Source organism: Rattus norvegicus, chromosome X (assembly GCF_021556685.1).
Source record: "Rattus norvegicus strain SHRSP/BbbUtx chromosome X, alternate assembly SHRSP_T2T, whole genome shotgun sequence".
NCBI lineage: Eukaryota > Metazoa > Chordata > Mammalia > Rodentia > Muridae > Rattus > Rattus norvegicus.
In genome coordinates this window covers 11472096-11491129 of record NC_141554.1, presented here as the reverse complement: position 1 = coordinate 11491129, position 19034 = coordinate 11472096, and the positions used below count along the sequence as shown (strand labels likewise).

Sequence of the window (19034 nt, the reverse complement as noted above, 5' to 3'; positions counted from 1 at the left end):
TTTTTGTACCATTCCTCTGTTGAAGGGCATCTGGGTTCTGTTCAGCTTCTGGCTATTATAAATAAGGTTGCTATGAACATAGTGGAGCACGTGTCTTTGTTATATGTTGGGGCATCTTTTGTGTATATGCCCAAGAGAGGTATAGCTGGGTCCTCAGGCAGTTCAATGTCCAATTTTCTGAGGAACCTCCAGACTGATTTCCAGAATGGTTGTACCAGTCAGCAATCCCACGAATAATGGAGGAGTGTTCCTTTTTCTCCACATCCTCGCCAGCATCTGCTGTCACCAGAGTTTTTGATCTTAGTTATTCTGACTGGTGTGAGGTGGAATCTCAGGGTTGTTTTGATTTGCATTTCCCTTACGACAAAAGATGTTGAACATTTCTTTAGGTGTTTCTCAGCCATTCGGCATTCCTCAGCTGTGAATTCTTTGTTTAGTCTGAACCCCATTTTTAATAGGGTTATTTGTGTCCCTGCAGTCTAACTTCTTGAGTTCTTTGTATGTTTTGTATCAGTTGTAGGATTGGTAAAGATCTTTTCCCAATCTGTTGGTTGCCGTTTTAAGTCCTAACAACAGTGTCCTTTGCCTTACAGAAGCTTTGTAGTTTTATGAGATCCCATTTGTCGATTCTTGATCTTAGAGCATAAGCAATTGGTGTTTTGTTCAGGAAATTTTCTCCAGTGCCCACATATTCGAGATACTTCCCCACTTTTTCTTCTGTTAGTTAGAGTGTATCTGGTTTGATGGGGAGGTCCTTGATCCACTTGGACTTAAGCTTTGTACAGGGTGATAAGCATGGATTGATCTGCATTCTTCTACATGCTGACTTCCAGTTGAACCAGCACAATTTGCTGAAAATGCTATCTTTTTTCCATTGGATGCTTTTGACTACTTTGTCAAAAATTAAGTGACCATAGGTTTGTGGGTTCATTTCTGTGTCTTCAATTCTATTCCACTGGTCTATGTGCCTTTCTCTGTACCAATATCATACAGTTTTTATCACTATTGCTCTGTAATAGTTCAGGGATAGTGATTGCCCTGGAAGCCCTTTTATTGTTGAGGATTGTTTTACCTATCCTGGGTTTTTTGTTATTCCAGATGAATTTGCAAATTGTTCTGTCTAACTCTCTGAAGAATTGAGTTGGAATTTTGATGGGGATTGCGTTGAATCTCTAGATCGTTTTTGGTAAAAATGGCCATTTTTCCTATATTAATCCTGCCAATCCATGAGCATGGGAGATCTTTCCATCTTCTGAGATCTTCTTCAATTTCTTTCTTCAGAGGCTTGATGTCCTTTCATACAGATCTTTCACATGCTTTGTTAAAGTTACACCGGGGTATTTTATATTATTTGGGACTATTATGAAGGGTGTTGTTTCCCTAATTTCTTTCTCGGCTTGATTCTCTTTTGTGTTGAGGAAGGCTATTGATTTATTTGAGTCAATTTTATACACAGCTACTTTGCTGAAGTTGTTTATTAGGTTTAGTAGTTCTCTGGTGGAACTTTTGGGATCACTTAAATATACTATCATATCATCTGCAAATAGTGATATTTTGACTTCTTCTTTTCCGATCTGTATCCCCTTGACCTCCTTTTGTTGTCTGATTGCTCTGCCTAGAAATTCAAGAACTATATTGAATAAGTAGGGACAGAGTGGGCAGCCTTATCTAGTCCCTGATTTAGTGGGATTGCTTCAAGTTTCTCTCCATTTATTTTAATGTTAGAAACTGGTTTGCTGTATATGGCTTTCACTATGTTTAGTTATGGGACATGAATTCCTGTTCTTTCCAGGACTTTTATCAGGAAGGGGTGTTGAATTTTGTCAAATGCTTTCTCAGCATCTAATGAAGTGATCATGTGGTTTTTATCTTTCAGTTTGTTTATATAGTGGATTACGTTGATGGTTTTCCATATATTAAACCTTCCCTTCATACCTGGGATGAAGCCTATTTGATCATGATGGATGATTGTTTTGATGTGCTCTTGGATTCGGTTTGCAAGAATTTTATTGAGTATTTTTGCCTTGATATCCATAATGGAAATTGGTCTGAAGTTCTCTTTCTTTGTTGGGTTTTTGTGTGGTTTAGGTATAAGAGTAATTGTGGCTTCATAGAAGGAATTCGGTAGTGCTCCATCTGTTTCAATTTTGTGGAATAGTTTGGATAGTATTGGTACGAGGTCTTCTATGAAGGTCTGATATAATTCTGCACTAAACCAGTCTGGACCTTGGCTCTTTTTGGTTGGGAGACCTTTAATGACTGTGTCTATTTCGTTAGGAGTTATGGGGTTGTTTAACTGGTTTATCTGTTCCTGATTTAACTTCGGTACCTATTATCTGTCCAGGAAATTGTCCATTTCCTGCAGATTTTCAAGTTTTGTTGAATATAGACCTTTGTAGTAGGATCAGATTATTTTTTGAATTTCCTCTGATTCTGTAGTTATGTCTCCCTTTTCATTTCTGATTTTGTTAATTTGGACACACTCTCTGTGTCCTGTCATTAGTCTGGCTAAGGGTTTAACTATCTTGTTGATTTTCTCAAAGAAACAGCTTTTGGTTCTTTTAATTCTTTGTATAGTCCTTTTTGTTTCTATTTGGTTGATTTCACCTCTGAGTTTGATTATTTCCTGCCTTCTATTCCTCCTGGGTATATTTGATCCTTTTTGTTTTTGATTTTAGGTGTGCTGTCAAGCTGCTAAAGTATATTCTATTCAGTTTCTTTTTGGTAGCACTCAGAGCTATGAGTTTTCCTCTTAGCCCAGCTTTCATTGTGTCCCATAAGTTTGGGTATGTTGTACCTTCATTTTCATTAAATTCTAAGAAGTCTTTAATTTCTTTCTTTATTTCTTCCTTGACCAGGTTATCATTGAGTAGAGCATTGTTCAACTTCCATGAATAGGTGTGTGTTCTTTCCTTTTTGTTATTGAAGACAAACTTTAGCCCGTTGTGGTCTGATAGGACGCATGGAATTATTTCTATCTTTCTATGTCTGTTGAGGCCTGGTTTATGACCAATTATATGGTCAATTTTCGAGGAAGTACCATGAGGTGGTAAGAAGAAGATGTATCCTTTTGTTTTAGGATAGTATGTTCTATAAATATCTGTTAAGTCCATTTGGTTCATGACTTCTCTTAGTCTGTCTATGTCTCCGTTTAATTTCTGTTTCCTTGATCTGTCCATTGATGAGAGTGGGGTGTTTAAATCTCCTACTATTATTGTGGGAAGTGCAATGTGTCCTTTGAGCTTTAGTAAGGTTTCTTTTATGTATGTAGGTGCCCTTGTATTTGGAGCATAGATATTTACGATTGAGAGTTCATCTTGGTGGATTTTTCCTTTGATGAATGTGAAGTGTACTTCCTTATCTTTTTTGATGACTTTTGGCTGAAAATCGATTTTATTCGATATTAGAATGGCTACTCCAGCTTGCTTCTTCAGACCATTTTTTTGGAAAGTTGTTTTCCAGCCTTTTACTCTGAGGCTTTGTCTTTGTTGGTCTTTGTCTCTTACGTGTGTTTCCTGTAGGCAGCAAAATGCTGGGTCCTCATTGTGTATTCAGTTTGTCAATCTGTGTCTTTTTGTTGGGGAATTGAGACCATTGATGTTGAGAGATATTAAGGAATACTGGTTGTTGCTTCCTATTATCTTCGTATTTGGAGGTGAGATTATGTTTATGTGCTTTTCTTCTCTTTGTTTTGTTGCAAAATGATCAGTTTCTTGCTTTTTCTAGGGTGTAGCTTGCCTTCTTGTGTTGGGCTTTACCATTTATTATCCTTTATTGGGCTGGATTTGTGGAAAGATATTGTGTAAATTTGGTTTTGTCATGGATATCTTGGTGTCTACATCTGTGTTAATTGAGAGTTTTGCTGGATACAGTAACCTGGGCTGGCATTTGTGTTCTCTTAGGATCTGTATGACATCTGTCCAGGATCTTCTGGCTTTCATAGTCTCTGGTGAGAAATCTGGTGTAATTCTGATATGTCTGCCTTTATATGTTACTTGACCTTTTTCCCTTACTGCTTTTAATATTCTTTCTTTGTTTTGTACATTTGGTGTTTTCACTATTATATGACAGGAGGAGTTTCTTTTCTGGTCCAATCTATTTGAAGTTCTTTAGGCTTCTAGTATGTTCATGGGCATCTCTTCCTTCAGGTTAGGGAAGTTTTTTTTTCTATGATTTTGTTGAAGATATTTACTGGTCCTTTGAGTTGGGAGTCTTCACTCTCTTCTATACCTTTTATCCTTAGGTTTGATCTTCTCATTGTGTCCTGGATGTCCTGTATGTTTTGGGCCATCAGATTTTTCTGTTTTACATTATCTTACACAGTTGTGTCAATGATTTCTATGGAATCTTCTGCTCCTTAGATTCTGTCTTCTATCTCTTGTATTCGCTTGGTGATGCTTGTATCTACGGTTCCTTGTCTCTTTCTTTGGTTTTGTATATCTAGGGTTGTCTCCCTTTGTGCTTTCTTTATTGCTTCTATTTCCATTTTTAATTCCTTCACCTGCTTGTTTGTGTTTTCCTGTAATTCTTTCTGGGATTTTTGTGCTTCCTCTCTATAGGTTTCTACTTGCTTATTTGTGTTTTCCTGTGTTTCTCTAAGGGAGTTCTTTATGTCTTTCTTGAAGTCTACCATGATCATGACCAAATGTGATTTAAAATCTAAACCTTGCTTTTCTGGTGTGTTTGAATATTCTGTGTTTGCCTTGGTGGGAGAATTGGGCTCCGATGATGCCATGTAGTCTTGGTTTCTGTTGCTTGGCTTCCTGTGCTTGCCTCTCACCATCAGGTTGTCTCTGGTTTTACCTTGTTCTGCTATTTTTGGCAGTGGATTGGCCGTCTTATAGGTCTGTGTGTCAGGAGTGTTGTAGACCTGCTTTCCTGTTTTCTTTCAGCCAGTTATGGGAACAGAGTGTTCTGCTTTCATGTGTGTAGTCTTTCCTGTCTACTGCTCTTCAGCTGTTCCTGTGGGCTTGTGTCCTGAGTCCACCAGGCAGGTCACTTGGAGCAGAAAAGTTGGCCTTACCTCTGGTCTCTATCCTGAAATTGCTCCTCGGTGCTAATTTTCAGCTCTCTGTGAGGGCAGCAACCAGAAAGGCCTGCCCTACCTTCTCTCTGGTCCCTGTGCACAGGGGCCCAGATGGCACTAGGCATTTTCCTCTAGAGTCAGAAATGTGGGCAGAGAGTAGTCTCCTCTGGCTTCCCAGGTGTGTCTGCCTCTCTGAACGTATAGTTCTCCCTCCCACGGGATTTGGGTGCAGGGAGCTGTTTGACCGGGTCCCTTCAGATCCGGGTACAGTCTGGACTGTAGGGCACCTACTACTTGAGTGTCCCTATCTTCCTGTTCCCAGAGGCCCTATACAGTTTCCTCTTGGGCCAGGGATGTGGCTAAGGGTGGGCAGTACTGGCGGTCTCTCCTGCCCTGCAGTCTCAGGGGTGCCCACCTGTCTGCGTGGTGAGCTCTCTCTTCCACTGGGTTTGGAAGCAGGGAGCTATGGCAGAATAAGATATTTTAAGACACATAATAATATGCAAATCTAACTCCCACACTTTAAATTTCTTAAGAAAACAGTTTAACTAAAAGTATAAGTAATCCAAGAAAGATGATAGATGAGATAGTAAGTGCTAACTCTGTCCTAGATTTGATTTCCATATTGGGAGTGGATGCAGGCTATTAAAAAATAGGGACCCCAGGGATATCATATATGAGGTCCTGGGTTTAAGTCTGAGATCTAAAATAATCAATAAAACAAATATTTAGAAAGACATGAATGAGAACATGTTACTGAACAATGAAGTTTTTATTGAAATTAAAATATGATGAAATTTGATAAATGTTTTCTATTCTGTGGCACTAACCCTAAACATAATATTTTTATGCAATCACAGTGTGAAGTTTCTTCCTTTGTTATTTATATTATGACTGATTTTCTCTTGCTATCTTTTAAAATATGACTTTTGAAAATGGATTTCTACATACATGTTTCTGTGCACACTAGTGTTGGCACCTATGGATACCACAAAAGGGTACTGGATCTCCTGGAATTGAAGTTAGACAATTGAGGACATTGTTGACTTGGGTCCCCTGTAAGAACAATAAGCACTCCTTACCACTGATTTCTCTCTCCAGTCCCTATTTCTGACCTGCTTCCTACTTACTCTACTTTCTATTTCTTTTTCATTTCTGCCTTTACTTAGGTTATATAATGTGATGGTTTGAATAAAAATGGTCCCCCATAGGCTCATGCTCATATATATGAATGCTAAAACATCTTGGAGTGGCACTATTTGCCAAGAATCAAGAGATGTATGTAGTCTTGTTAGAGGAAGTGTATCACTATGTATCACATGGCTTTGAGGTTTCAAAATCCCATGCGATTCTCTCTCTCTCTCTCTCTCTCTCTCTCTCTCTCTCTCTCTCTCTCTCTCCCCAGATCAAGATGTAGCTCTCAGCTAACTCTACAAGTGTTGCCATGCTTTCCACCATGATGAAAATGAACTAACCCTTTCAAACTGTAAGCAGGCCCCAAATTAAATGGTCTCTTTTATAAGTGTTGCCTTGGTCATGGTACCTCTTCACAGCAATATATTCATGTTTAAAAGAAAAGTTAGTACACAGGTATTGCTGTGACAAGACTGATGATGATATTTATTGGAGGAATATGGAAAACTTTGAGACTTTGGACTAGAAAAGTGGTTGGACACTTTAAGTGGGGCTTGATGGGCTATCCTAGGAGGAGCATGGGAGATGCTGCTGCTGAGGGTAATGTGAACTACAGGATCCCAGCACAGGAAGTTTCAGAGGGGAAGAATATTAGTATGTGACCTAGAGACTATTCTTGTGATATGTTGGCAAAGAATGTAGCTGCTTTTCATCCTTGTCCTATAAATCTCCCTGAGGCTAAATTGAAGAGATTGGGATTAATGGCCTTGGCAGAAGAACTTTCAAGACAGCCTAGTATTGACTGTGCCCTGTGGTTATTAGTTGTCATTCTTATGCAGATCTATAATGAAAAGGAGCAAGCTGAGCAAAGAAAACACTCAGTTTGAAGAGAAACGGAGCACCAGGAAGTGGAATGTAGCTAAATACACTGTTAAAGGAGATTTAAAAAGTTGAAAGAAAAGCCTGATGCTAAGTGGAATAAAGGGAGCGATGACTTCATGGCATGTCCAGCTAAGCTTCAAGGTTGTGAAAGGGATTAAAGAAGAGCTTAAGCAGTGAAGGGAACCACAGAAAACAGAAAACTGATTCAGATATAATTGGATGTATTTGAATGGGAGGACCAAATTTCTGCCTCTATAGGCAGAAGAACTTGCCAGCTTAGGCCTCATGTTCTGCCTTTAGAATCATCCATAAAGAATTTGGCTGTGGGATCTGAGGCCAGTCATGTGTCAGGGGTGTCCCTGCCTGGAGGCCTGGTGATGTCATAATGCGAAATTATGTTACGCCTAGATTGCCCCAAGATGTTGGAGATGCCAGAACTATGGGATACCTACCAAGAAAAACTGCTAACAGCGAATGAAACCAGCCCAAGACAAAGAAGTTTGTTGCAGTCAACAAAGCTGAAAGGAGTTGGAGCTCTGAAAAACACTTTTGCATCAAACATGGATATCCAGAGTTTGGAGTTTGCCAGGTAGATTCTTGTTTTGCTTTGATCCAGTATTTCCTCACTTTTCTTCCTTTTGAAAAGGTAATGTATATCCTATGCCGTTGTATGTTGGAAGTATGTGATTTACTTTTTTAAAATTTTGATAAGCAGTGGTTCTCAACATTCCTAATGCTATGACCCTTTAGTTCCTCATGTTTTGGTGATCCCTAACCATAAAATTATTTTTGTGGCTATTCATAACTGTAATTTTGCTACTATTATGAATTTTTTAACTTTTGAGATCTTTTCATTTAAAGGTAATTGTAATGCTATTAAATTCAAAATATGCTATTTTTATTACCTAATCCTAATAATCTAAAACACACATTGCAAACATATAAGTATCTATTCTCTCCACATGTCAGTGCCCATTCATCATGTTTTTGGAAATGAGGAGAATAGATTTCCCCTTAAACTGCAAGTAGGTAGGTGTTTCTTTACAGTTAACTTTAGCAAAATTCATACAAAATAGTAATTAACAATGGTCTTCTCTACTTGTTAACTCACAGGAAACACCTTCAAAACTGCATTTTGTTAAAGTTTCTGTACTAAAATGTAGAAAAACTTAACTACACAAATATTGAAAAGTTAAATATTCCTTAATTTTTTATTCCTGGTATCACTACCACAATTTACTGGGCAAAATGTCTGACGTAATGAAAAGAAAAAGAAAACGAAAAAGCTACAACAGATAAGACCTCAGGGATGTACATCTAATCTTCACTACAGTGCATTAGTCAATGGCTGCACTTTTGCAAACTGTGGCTATGACAGTCCTGAGCAAGAAGGGCTTCCTCTTTGAGCTGCAGTAACTTCTCTGACTATGGATCATCGTTCCTTCTGTGGCAGATTTTACAGTTCCTCTAATGCATTTGGAACGACTGTCTCAAAGTAACCTGCAGCTTTCCTGACAACTCCTCGCTCTCTCTCCTGCTAAGAACTGTAGCCGTTTGTTTCTGTTTTAGTTTAAAACCTTCTGCTACCATAGCCACCACTTCCACCTCCAGATCCATAGCCACCACCACAGGGACTGCCTGAGCTTCTTCCACCAAAACTGACCCCCTTCATGGGTCTATAATTAGATTGTTGCTGTCTTCTATAATTTTCCAAATTCATTATAGTTCCCACCACCATCATAGTTACCTCCACCAAAATTTTCTCCTTCATTGTAACCATAATATCCTCCTCCTCCTCCACCATATCCATCATCTTGGTTTCCATATCCTCGTCTACCACCTCCATAACCTCCTCTTACTACTGTAACCCTGACTACCACCATAGTTGCCACCATCTCCTCCAAATCCATTATATCCACCATCACCACCTCCATAATTGCCTCTGCTGCCACCACTTCTAACACCATAGCCTCCTCTTACTATCATAAATTATAATGTGAATATCTGTGTTTTTCTATGATCTTGAAACAGTGAGTTGATACCCAAAGGTGTTGTGACCCACAGGTTGAGAACCACTGACATAAAGGATATTGTGTATTTATGAAAGAATAAATGGTAGTTTTGTAAGAAATGATTAATATAAGGATATGAAATTAACGGTATTACACAGCTAAATCTATATGTACCATAATAGGATACCCAGGTCAAATTGTGTACCTGCAATCCTAGCACGTGGGAAATTGAGGCAGGAGGATCATATATTCTTGGCCAGCCTAAGGCATCTCAAAAATAAAGCTCAAGAATTAACAGTTATAGTAAATACCAAGTGTCTCAGTTGGGGTGTCCATTGCTAGAATGACACACCGTGGCCAAGGCAACCTTATAAAGGACAACATTTAATTAATAGTTTCAGAGGTTTAGTTCATTATTGTCCTGGCAGAAGGCATGTCAGGGTCTAGGCAGACATAGTGCTGGAGAAGAAACTGAATGTTATACATCTTGGTCTGAGGGCAGCCAGGAGACTCTGCTTCCACACTGGGTAGAACTTGAGTATAGTATCTCAAAGCCCACCCACACAGTGACACACTTCTTCCAACAAGGCCATACCTAATCTAACAAGGCCACACCTCTTAATAGTGCCACTTTCTGGCTCAAGCATATTCAAACCACCACACCAAGATAAAAATCTTAAAAAGTCGAAAGTTATGTGGTGAAAATTCCTTGGGGTTAGAGAGAACTTGGGTAAAAAATGTTTTTTTAGAAGCCTTACAATCCTATGGGGGACTCTGTGACTACCAGGACCAGCAGATTGGATGATCCATGTAAGATAAGAAGGAAACCTACTTTACCACAACTTGGTAGCCAGTGTTGGTTCAAACATCTAGAGTCTGACACTGGGCAGTTTATTTTAGGCATATTTAAACAGAGGACAATTTTGGAAATAAGTTTCCCAATGATAATTAACTCAATCCTGTGTGTACAACAAAGCTTATACCACAATTTGTCAATCTACATCTGACTTCCTCCATAATGGGAAACAATGCTCAAGGTAAAGGTCTAGGAAGAATGATGGAAGTAAATATAAAAGTCTGTGTGAGTCAAGTGTTGCCTGGTCCTACAGAGAGCACAGAGGTCACATAGGCTCTGCTCCATTTGTAAAGTACATGTGACATCTGCCATAAGGATCTATTGACTGAGAAACAATGCTCAAGATAGCCTGGTGACCTGTCCATTCCCAGACTTTTGGGTGGAAAACAGGTTATACATCTTTTCCCTTGAAGAGACAATACTACATGTTTAACATGTAGTAAGCTTCGCTACTGCTTATCTGTAAGCACAAAGACCTTATGCCTGTCTTCTTGAACTATTTCCAGTATCTTGATAACAATAATTTAAAACCTACATTCAGCAAAAGAAGGAAAAATGTTGGAAAGAAATATTCCCTAAAGTAGCAATAAATTACCAGTTTTAAAATTTGGTCCCTGGTTCTAAACAATTAACTTCTTGTAACTATAAATTAGAATGCATTCAATGGAAGACTTCAAATAATACACAGAAATGGTGGCATCAGAAATAGAAATCCTGTGTTTCAACTTCTTAGTAACAATCAAAGCAAATAGAGGTGCCTATGTTTTCACTCATCAGGGTATATTTTAACAGTCAAGATGATATTGTAGCTTAGTTTTATCGCTAATGTGTGAATATCATTTTAGGTCAATTTATGTAACTCTATATTTTTCTTAATAATCATTTATAAATCTGTTATTTGAATATATCACTAAGTCTAGTAATAATTTTAACAAGTATCAGGATGGAAGATACATTACTGTATTTATTTTCATTATGAGGAATCAAGAGGTATTTACTTTAGTTGGTAAAAAATGAAATATTAAAGTATAATATTTAAATAAATAAAACTTTATCCTGATTAAGTCTTCTAAAAAGATTACATTTCAGTCATATTGTGTTTGAAATAAGAAAACATATTAAACAACAGCTATCCTTGAAGACAAGAAGTATATATACAGTTTAAAAATTAGTCAAAATGTTCCTAGATAAATTACAAAGCCTAAGCCACAAAACAGAACATTCTGTATAGTCAAGTTTTGCTAAAACAGCTTCTATGCCTTAAAATATAAAACTTCCCATTTCAGACAAAAACAAGCTATTTAGGCTTCTCATTGCAACGAAGCTCCACCAAGTTTCTGATAGTGCCTTTGTTTCACTGGATTGCTACAGAGAACAGTTTCCTATAGGTTGACACTACATCCAACACAAGTAAGAGCTTTTTCAATACTAATTTGTTTTCAATTATTATTTGAATACCTACTGTGATATGTAAAGAAACTCTTTCTGCACCAGGTAACATTCTTAGTAGCCACTGACCTCTGCTCTAAATTCCTGAAACATTAATTTCTAACAATCAAACCTATACCCTCCCCAGAATGGTAAACTGATGTGAGATCATTAACTACTTACTTCGGCTTCTATAAAGCTGCTTAACACTGTGTACACGGGACTGAAACAGCTCTTTTTATCACTGTGTACAAAAGGAGAGGAACAGCTTCTTATGTAGCTGAGGAAAGTGAATCAATTTCTCACACAGCTGAACGTTCCACAGAAACAGAACTGTGGTATCCACCTTTCCCTTAGCCTCTTCTAGGTGGTATGCCTTCAATTTGAATTTAAGGCTGTCTCCCTGCTAGCAGCTGTAATTTAGCTATTTACAATTTGAATTTAGTTCTATTGTGTCTTCCCCAGTGTTTTTAAACTCTGTAACATTCTTGGAGGCCCCATTGAGATACTTGGGAGATCCTTTACTCAGGCCTCCGGGGTCTGAAATAGGTTCTAAGCAGGAACAATCCTGAGGCAGATTTGGAAGCCCAAGGAGGCTGAAACCATGAATGCCACAAGTTAAAGGTTGCTAGTTGGGTATAGGACCCAGGTGGGAGTAAATTCCACAACTCAGAGGCCAGGAAGTGTATAGCCCTAGCTTGGGGTTGGGGCCAGTATTACGTGTGGACTTGAGGCCTGGGAAGCCTAGACCGTAAGCACTGAAAATTTTCAATTTCAAAACAAAACAAAGGAAAGGATTGCTAGCCAACATATGTGTGAACTTAAACTGGTCACTGAGTTGTTCTGTTCTGGAGTCCAGACATTTGGAGAAACACAGGGGAGAATGGACAGGATCATAGACTCAGTCTCCAGGACAAAGGAGATATGCTTCTGTCCTGGTTCTGGCATAAGAGTGAAGGTGGCTACTGCATGACTATGTTTTTCTGGTCTCTTGTGACTTCCTGACTGTTTTATCTTCTTACGCTGCCTGTGTCTGGTGGATTTGTTTTCTGATGTATTAATACATTTGGTTGCAGACATAGGTGCCGGACTGAGTAGTGGTGCCTCCTGATTGGCTAGCTCTGTCTCTCAGCTCCCTCCTGCAGCTTACTTTTATCTCTAGCCATGGCTATCTTGTCTCTATCCTCATCTCCCCATAGGAGCTGATTGCTCTGTTTCTGCCGCTAGTGTTGGATCACGGGAACCTGCTGTTTAAGTTCTGCAAAATCTTTTATCTCTGAGCTTTCTTTGTTTTATGCTTAATCTGAGCTCTCCAATCTGATCTCTCCAATCAGCTTCCTAAGGATTTAGGTGTCTTTGGAGTATGGAAAATATTGAAAAGGTTGTTTTATGCTGCTTAGGGTTAGGGTGTTAGGGTTAGGGTTTATTAAAAAGCTAGCTCTGGAGTTGGGTCATGCCCCTCTCTCCTGACCCAAACATGCTTGTTTAAAATTACTCTTCAGAAGTCTCTGTTCTATGTCAGAAGGCCATCTGACTCTATAATACAGATGTTGCATTTGTATCACACAGTGAATGCCAAGATTGTGTTGTTTACTGAAAAATCCTATTTCTAGTTGTGCAGTAGCTTATCTTTAATCCCTCTGGCTGGAATACAGAGAAATGTTTGACAGAATAGGTTCTGTTCTCTTATGAGGACAGAGGAAAGGGAAGCTACTTGAGGGGCCGTACAAACAGATTAGGAGGCAGTTTTACCAGGACAGTTATAGAGAAACAAGTTGCGGGAGGGAGGGAGGGAGGGAGGGAGGGAGGGAGGGAGGGAGGGAGAGAGAGAGAGAGAGAGAGAGAGAGAGAGAGAGAGAGAGAGAGAGCTAGACACAGGTGAATCTAGAGAATGAGGAGCCAGAAGATCGGAACAGACTGCTGAAGTTAGTATGAGGCCACGCACAGGAATTCAGGAGACACCGAAAGAGAAGCCAGATTCAATCAGTCAGCTTGGAGAGGAGTTTTAGCCAGAACAACTGGGTTGAACCAGACAGCGGAGCTCAGAAAAAAACTAGGAAGGGTGAGCTTACTTACCAGTAAGTCTCAGAAGCTGAGTTTTGGAGGCTAGAAGCTTCCAAGTCTAGGCCTAGGTTAGCAGATAGAGGCAGTAAGCCTCTGAAATAAGTAAATAGAAACAAAGGTTGCTTAAAATCAGTTATACATAAATTAATTTATAATTATTATATTAGTTATTATAATATTTATTATATAACATAATAATTATATTTGGTTATATAACAATATAACAATAAACTAATAATATAATTATATTATATTATAAATATATTTAAAATAATAAATTATAGTCCTCAAACTTCTAGGAGATCTGCTGAATATGGCATTTTTAATGTTTAATGAAAAAGCTTCCAGTGATAGACAAAAAATGCTAGCTTCTGGAAGCAACCCTAAGATCTCCTCCAAAGAAGATGATATGATATGGATATCACATGGATTGTGATAAAAGTAACCTCTGGCTACAGAACAAACTGCTTCATGCCTTACCCACAGCCAGTGAGGGCCCAAACTGGATATTTTTGGGTTAATGACCGCACTCCGCCTCACCAAGTTAGGTCAGTTTTCCCAAGTTCCACATGAAAATCTCTCAGACCTTCTGGGTCTGACAGCCAAAGACTTATTCTGCCCTGTGTGGCAGCTGAGAACTTAATGCAGTTCTGTTTCACAGTCAAAGACAGAGCACCTCTGCCAGTGTCCCCCCCCAAAAAATCAGGGTTACTGTCTTAGTTAGGGTTTCCATTGCTATGAAGAGACAGCATGACCAATGTGACTATTATAAAGGACAACATTTAACTGGGACTGGCTTAAAAGTTCAGAGGTTCAATCCATTATCATCATGGTTGGAAGCATGGCAGTGTCCAGGCAGGCGTGGTGCTGGAAGAGCTGAGAGTTCTACATCTTGTTTTGACTGCAGCCAGGAGAAACTGACTCTTCCAGGCTGGGCAGAGTTTCAAAGCATACCCTCACCATGATATTCTTCCTCCAACAAGGCATATCTCCTAATAATGCCACTTCCCATGGACCAACCATATTCAAACCACCACAGTTGTCCTGGAGGAGCCTAGGGTAATTATCCAGGTAGTGGGTAAACATCTGTCATTTAACTAATACAGAGTTCATTTGGTTTATGTTTCCTGTTCAAATTTATCCTTCTCAGATATTCCCAAAGGCTATAACAGTCTGGTTAGTCCATTTTATATGTAAAAATCAGACCTTGCTTTTGTCCAGAGCTACTAATTCTTCTGAAAAGGGCAAACCCAGACAGTTTACTTTGCTAAGAGGTTTTACATTAAAAGAAATAAACTCACAAAGTAGGTTTCAATATAACTAAACATTTTTACTATTCCTTGCTGTGCTGGCTGGTTTTGTGTCAACTTGATACAAGCTAGAGTCATCAGATAGGAAGAAGCCTCAGTTAAGGAAATTCCCTCATGAGATTCAGCTGTAAGGCATTTTCTCAATTATTGATCAGTGGGAAAGGACCCAGCCCAGTGTTGGTGGTGCCATCCCTGGGCTGGCTGGTGGTCCTGGGTTCTATAAGAAAGCAAGGTTGAGCAAGGCATGATGAACAACCTAGTAAGCAGCACCTCTCCTTAGCTTCTGCATCAGCTCCTACCCCAAGGTTCCTGCCTTGTTTGAGTTCCTGTCCGGACTTCCTTCAATAATGAACAGCAGTGTGGAAGTGTAAGCCAAATAAACTCTTTCCTTCCCAACTTGCTTTTAGGTCATGTTGTTTCATTGAACTACTAGAAATCCTAAGACACTTGCTTTTCAATGACCACTCTCAATAAACTACCACTTGTGTCATATGGTAAATTAATAAAAAGATATGTAAATGTAAATTATGAATTTGTAAGGAAATAATTTAAGATATGTAAAAATAAGATGCATGATATTAAGACTTCAAAAGTTCATTATTTTAACATATTAACCAACAGAGTTCTGACAAGCTATTAATCTAGATTATTTTTGTTTAACACAAGAGTTTATACTTTCTTTTTTAGTATTTTTACTTTTCTTATTGAATTTTTTTTACTTATTTACATTTCAAATGTTATCCCTTTTCCAGGTTTCCCATCCATAAGCCCCCATCCCCTCCCCCTCCCCTTTCTTCTATGAGGGTGTTCCCTCTCCCCAAACACCCATCCCTTCCCACTTCTCCACCCTGACATTCCCCTACACTGGGGGTCCAGTCTTGGTAGGACCAAGGACTTCCCCTCCCATTGGTGCTCAACAAAGTCTTCCTCTGCTACATATGCAGCTGGAGCCCAGGGTTAGTCCATGTGTAGTCTTTGGGTAGTGGTTTAGTCCCTGGGAGCTCTGGTTGGTTGGCACTGTTGTTCTTATGGGGTTGCAAACCCCTTCACTTCCTTCAGTCCCTTCTCTAACTCCTCCAATGGGGACCCCATTCTCAGTTTAATGGTTGGCTGTGAGCCACTTCCCATAGACCAACCATATTCAAACCACCACAGTCGCCTCTGTATTGGTCATGCTCTGGCAGAGCCTCTCAGGAGACAGCTAGCTATATTAGGCTCCTGTCAGCATGCACTTCTTGGCACCAGCAATATTGTCTGAGTTCGGTGGCTGTATGTGTATGGGCTGGATCCCCTTAATCCAGATTTTGTAAATAACTGGCTACTATTAGAGTCGCAGGTTAAATTTTAAATTTTCTTTTGGTTTTCTTCCAAGTATAGACTTAAAAGTGCTTCTCATCCTGCTGAAAACATCTCTGTTCAGTATCTCTTGTCCTCTGGATAGAGTAAAGAGTATTTATACCTTTAACCCAGAATCATTTTTTTGGGTCCTCAAACTTTTGCTATAGCTCAAAGGCATGAGTCTACTCCAGCTGTTTACAGACACTTGTTAACTGCTTTTTCGACAACAGGGATTCCAATACAGATTACAAAGAATGGAAATGCAAATAGCTCTAAAATGTTTCTCTCTCTTTTTTTTTGTAAACTTAAAAAAAAGACATCATGTAAACCTCATGGGGATGTGATTTGGATCCACATGTTATAGGTCAATTTAGATTCCAGATAAGTACTCCTCTCATGTCAGTCAATGGTCTAAGTTTCCTATAACGTTACTGCCTATTCTGAAGGGTAGGTTCTCTCCTATCCCTAGTCTTGGGTCTTTTTCTACTACCCCAACAACCACAGATCTGGAAGTTTCAAATTTAATATTCTCTCTTAAGTTCTTGAAACTATACTGAACACACCAGTCTGGAGTTGTCTTTCAGAAACAGCCAGCACTGGACTTGCTGAAAGATGATACAAACCAGAGGGTTCTGATGGAACTTCCTGCCAGCTTGAGTCCCTGTTTGGGGGCAGCATTCCAAACTGCTTCAAAGTCCCTGTACTTTGATATACCCTAGCTTTCCTGGCCTGTGAATGGCATTCTAGTCTTGAGTCCTTACAACAATGTCTTAATTTCAGCTGAGAAGCAGTTATAGGAAACCGTATGTTAGGTCTAAAGGAAACACAGATATCTGCATTACGATTCATAAGCAAAATTACAGTTATGAAGTAGCATTGAAAAAAATTTTATGGTTGGGGTCACCACAATATGAGGAACTATATTAAAGGGTCACAGCATTAGGAAGGCTGAGAACCACTGTCTAGAGCTAATACAGAATGTAATGGGCTATGTCATCTCATAAAATGTCAACTGTTAAAATATTAGCTCTATAGGCTCAGAATCAGTATGTACCTCAACATGAATCACTGATTTGATTTATACGATCTGGAGCTAATGTGGAATGCCTAAGGAAACGCCATTCTGTACAGGTACCCTTCTTAGCTGCTGGCCTCCGCCCTAAGTTCCTAAAAGCTGAGCTTCTAACAACCTATACCTTTCCCTTAATGGTGTAACTGCTGTGCGATAATTAACCACTTGCTCTGCCTCTGTAAAAACCTGCTTAATTAACACTGTATACAGGGGAGAAAGCTTCTCATGCCGCTGAGGGGAGTGAAGCAGTTTCTCATGCAGCTACAAATTCCACAGAAACAAGCTAACTGTGGTCTCCACCTTTAAAAATCCTTCCCTTCTGTTCTACAGGCCTTCAATTTAGCTTTAAGGTTGTCACCCTGCAGTAGTTTTTAATACATTCAGCTAATGCAATTTGAATTGAGTCTGTGGTTTCTCTTCTCTCTCTCTCTCTCTCTCTCTCTCTCTCTCTCTCTCTCTCTCTCCCTCTCCCCCTCCCCCTCCCCCTCTCCCTCTCCCTCTCCCTCTCCCTCTCCCTCTCTCACATCCACCATAGGGAAAGCACTAGACAGATTGTATAACACCAAAATGAAATCCCAAACCCATAACATTCTCCAAATAGGTACTTTGTCAGTACCAACATGATACATCCAAATAGAAAATTCTACAGCTTAGCTCATGTGATAGGTCCCAGTCTAATGCAGGCACAACAACCTCAAGAGAAGCTCCTGAGCCTCCTTAACTACAATATTTAAAAAAAATTACATAAAATTACTATTACTGCTGGGGTGCATGTGTGTGCAAGATAAGTGAATTTTGTGTTTAAGACTTTGGGTCCTGGAGTGCACAAAGAAAGAAGCTGGTTGAACAGCTTTCTTTCTGACTACAGATGTGACATCAACAGTAGCTTCATGTTTGTGCAGCCTTAACTTCACTACTCTGATGGATTATAGTATAATGCTCTCAACCTCCCTAACATTGTGATCCTTTAACACAGTTCTTCATGTTGTGATGACCCCCAACCATAAAATTATTTCATTGCTACTTCATAACTAATTTTGCTGCTGTTATGAACAGTAATATAAACATTGGATATGTGGTCCCAAACGGGTTATGACCCATGGGCTGAGAACCACTGGATTATACTCCAAGTTTTGCATACAAAATTTCAAACATCTCAAGAGACTTAGAAGTGTACAATGAAAGTGTTATCTTTTGCTGGCTGTTGTTGTTGTTGCTGTTGTTTTGTTAGGTTTGGGTTTTAGAGATGAAGTCTCTCTATTATATATTCCTGGCTAGCCCAGAATTTGTTATGTAGACCTAGTTGGCCTTGAATTCATAGAGATCTGCCTGCCTCTGCCTCTGCCATGCAGGGATTAAAGGTGAACACCACCATACTTAGCTGCTGTTGTGTGAGACAGGAGCTTAGTACACAGCCCGTTATGGCCTCCCAGCCACTCTGATCCTCCTGCATCAGTTTTCTGTATGCTGGGATTATTGCAGTATACCACCATTTCTAACTCTTGCTTTTATTTGTACATTTGGACTCCTAAAGGAAATTCTCTCCACTCAACACTATATTCAAACAGGTCCCATATTCTATGAATTCTTCATATGGGAATATTTGAATGTCTCTAATCGAAAGCTTGAGAGCAGACATATTGTGTTTTCCCTAGTTTTCTAACCTATCATCCAAAGAACAGATACTATAACAATCTTAAAAATAAAAACACTGGAGCTCCTTGAAATGGCCTGCCTTGCTGCACAGTAGCATCCAGGTGTGCTGCTCAGAAGCAGGGTCACAGCTATGATGGTTCTACTGACGTGACCTGAACACAATCATGATATTTCCTCTTTTTAGTTTTATAGCAACAAAAGGTTTAGTCAGTTAAAAATGGAGAAAAGCTCAAAAGAGAATAACATTTATAAGTAC

The 19034-nt window shown here is 39.2% G+C and overlaps 1 long non-coding RNA gene across 3 annotated transcripts in view; it reads left to right on the top strand.

Annotated features, from left to right (window-relative positions):
* Positions 1 to 19034, top strand: part of LOC147998138 (uncharacterized) — a 63899-nt gene that overhangs the window by 32407 nt on the left and 12458 nt on the right. Inside the window, exon 2 of one of the 3 annotated variants that reach the window (XR_015646889.1) lies at positions 7451 to 7631. This is a non-coding gene — a long non-coding RNA (uncharacterized LOC147998138). Of the gene's footprint in view, positions 1 to 7450; positions 9214 to 19034 lie in introns of those variants that run through there. The other 2 variants (XR_015646891.1, XR_015646890.1) reach the window with 2 other exon arrangements.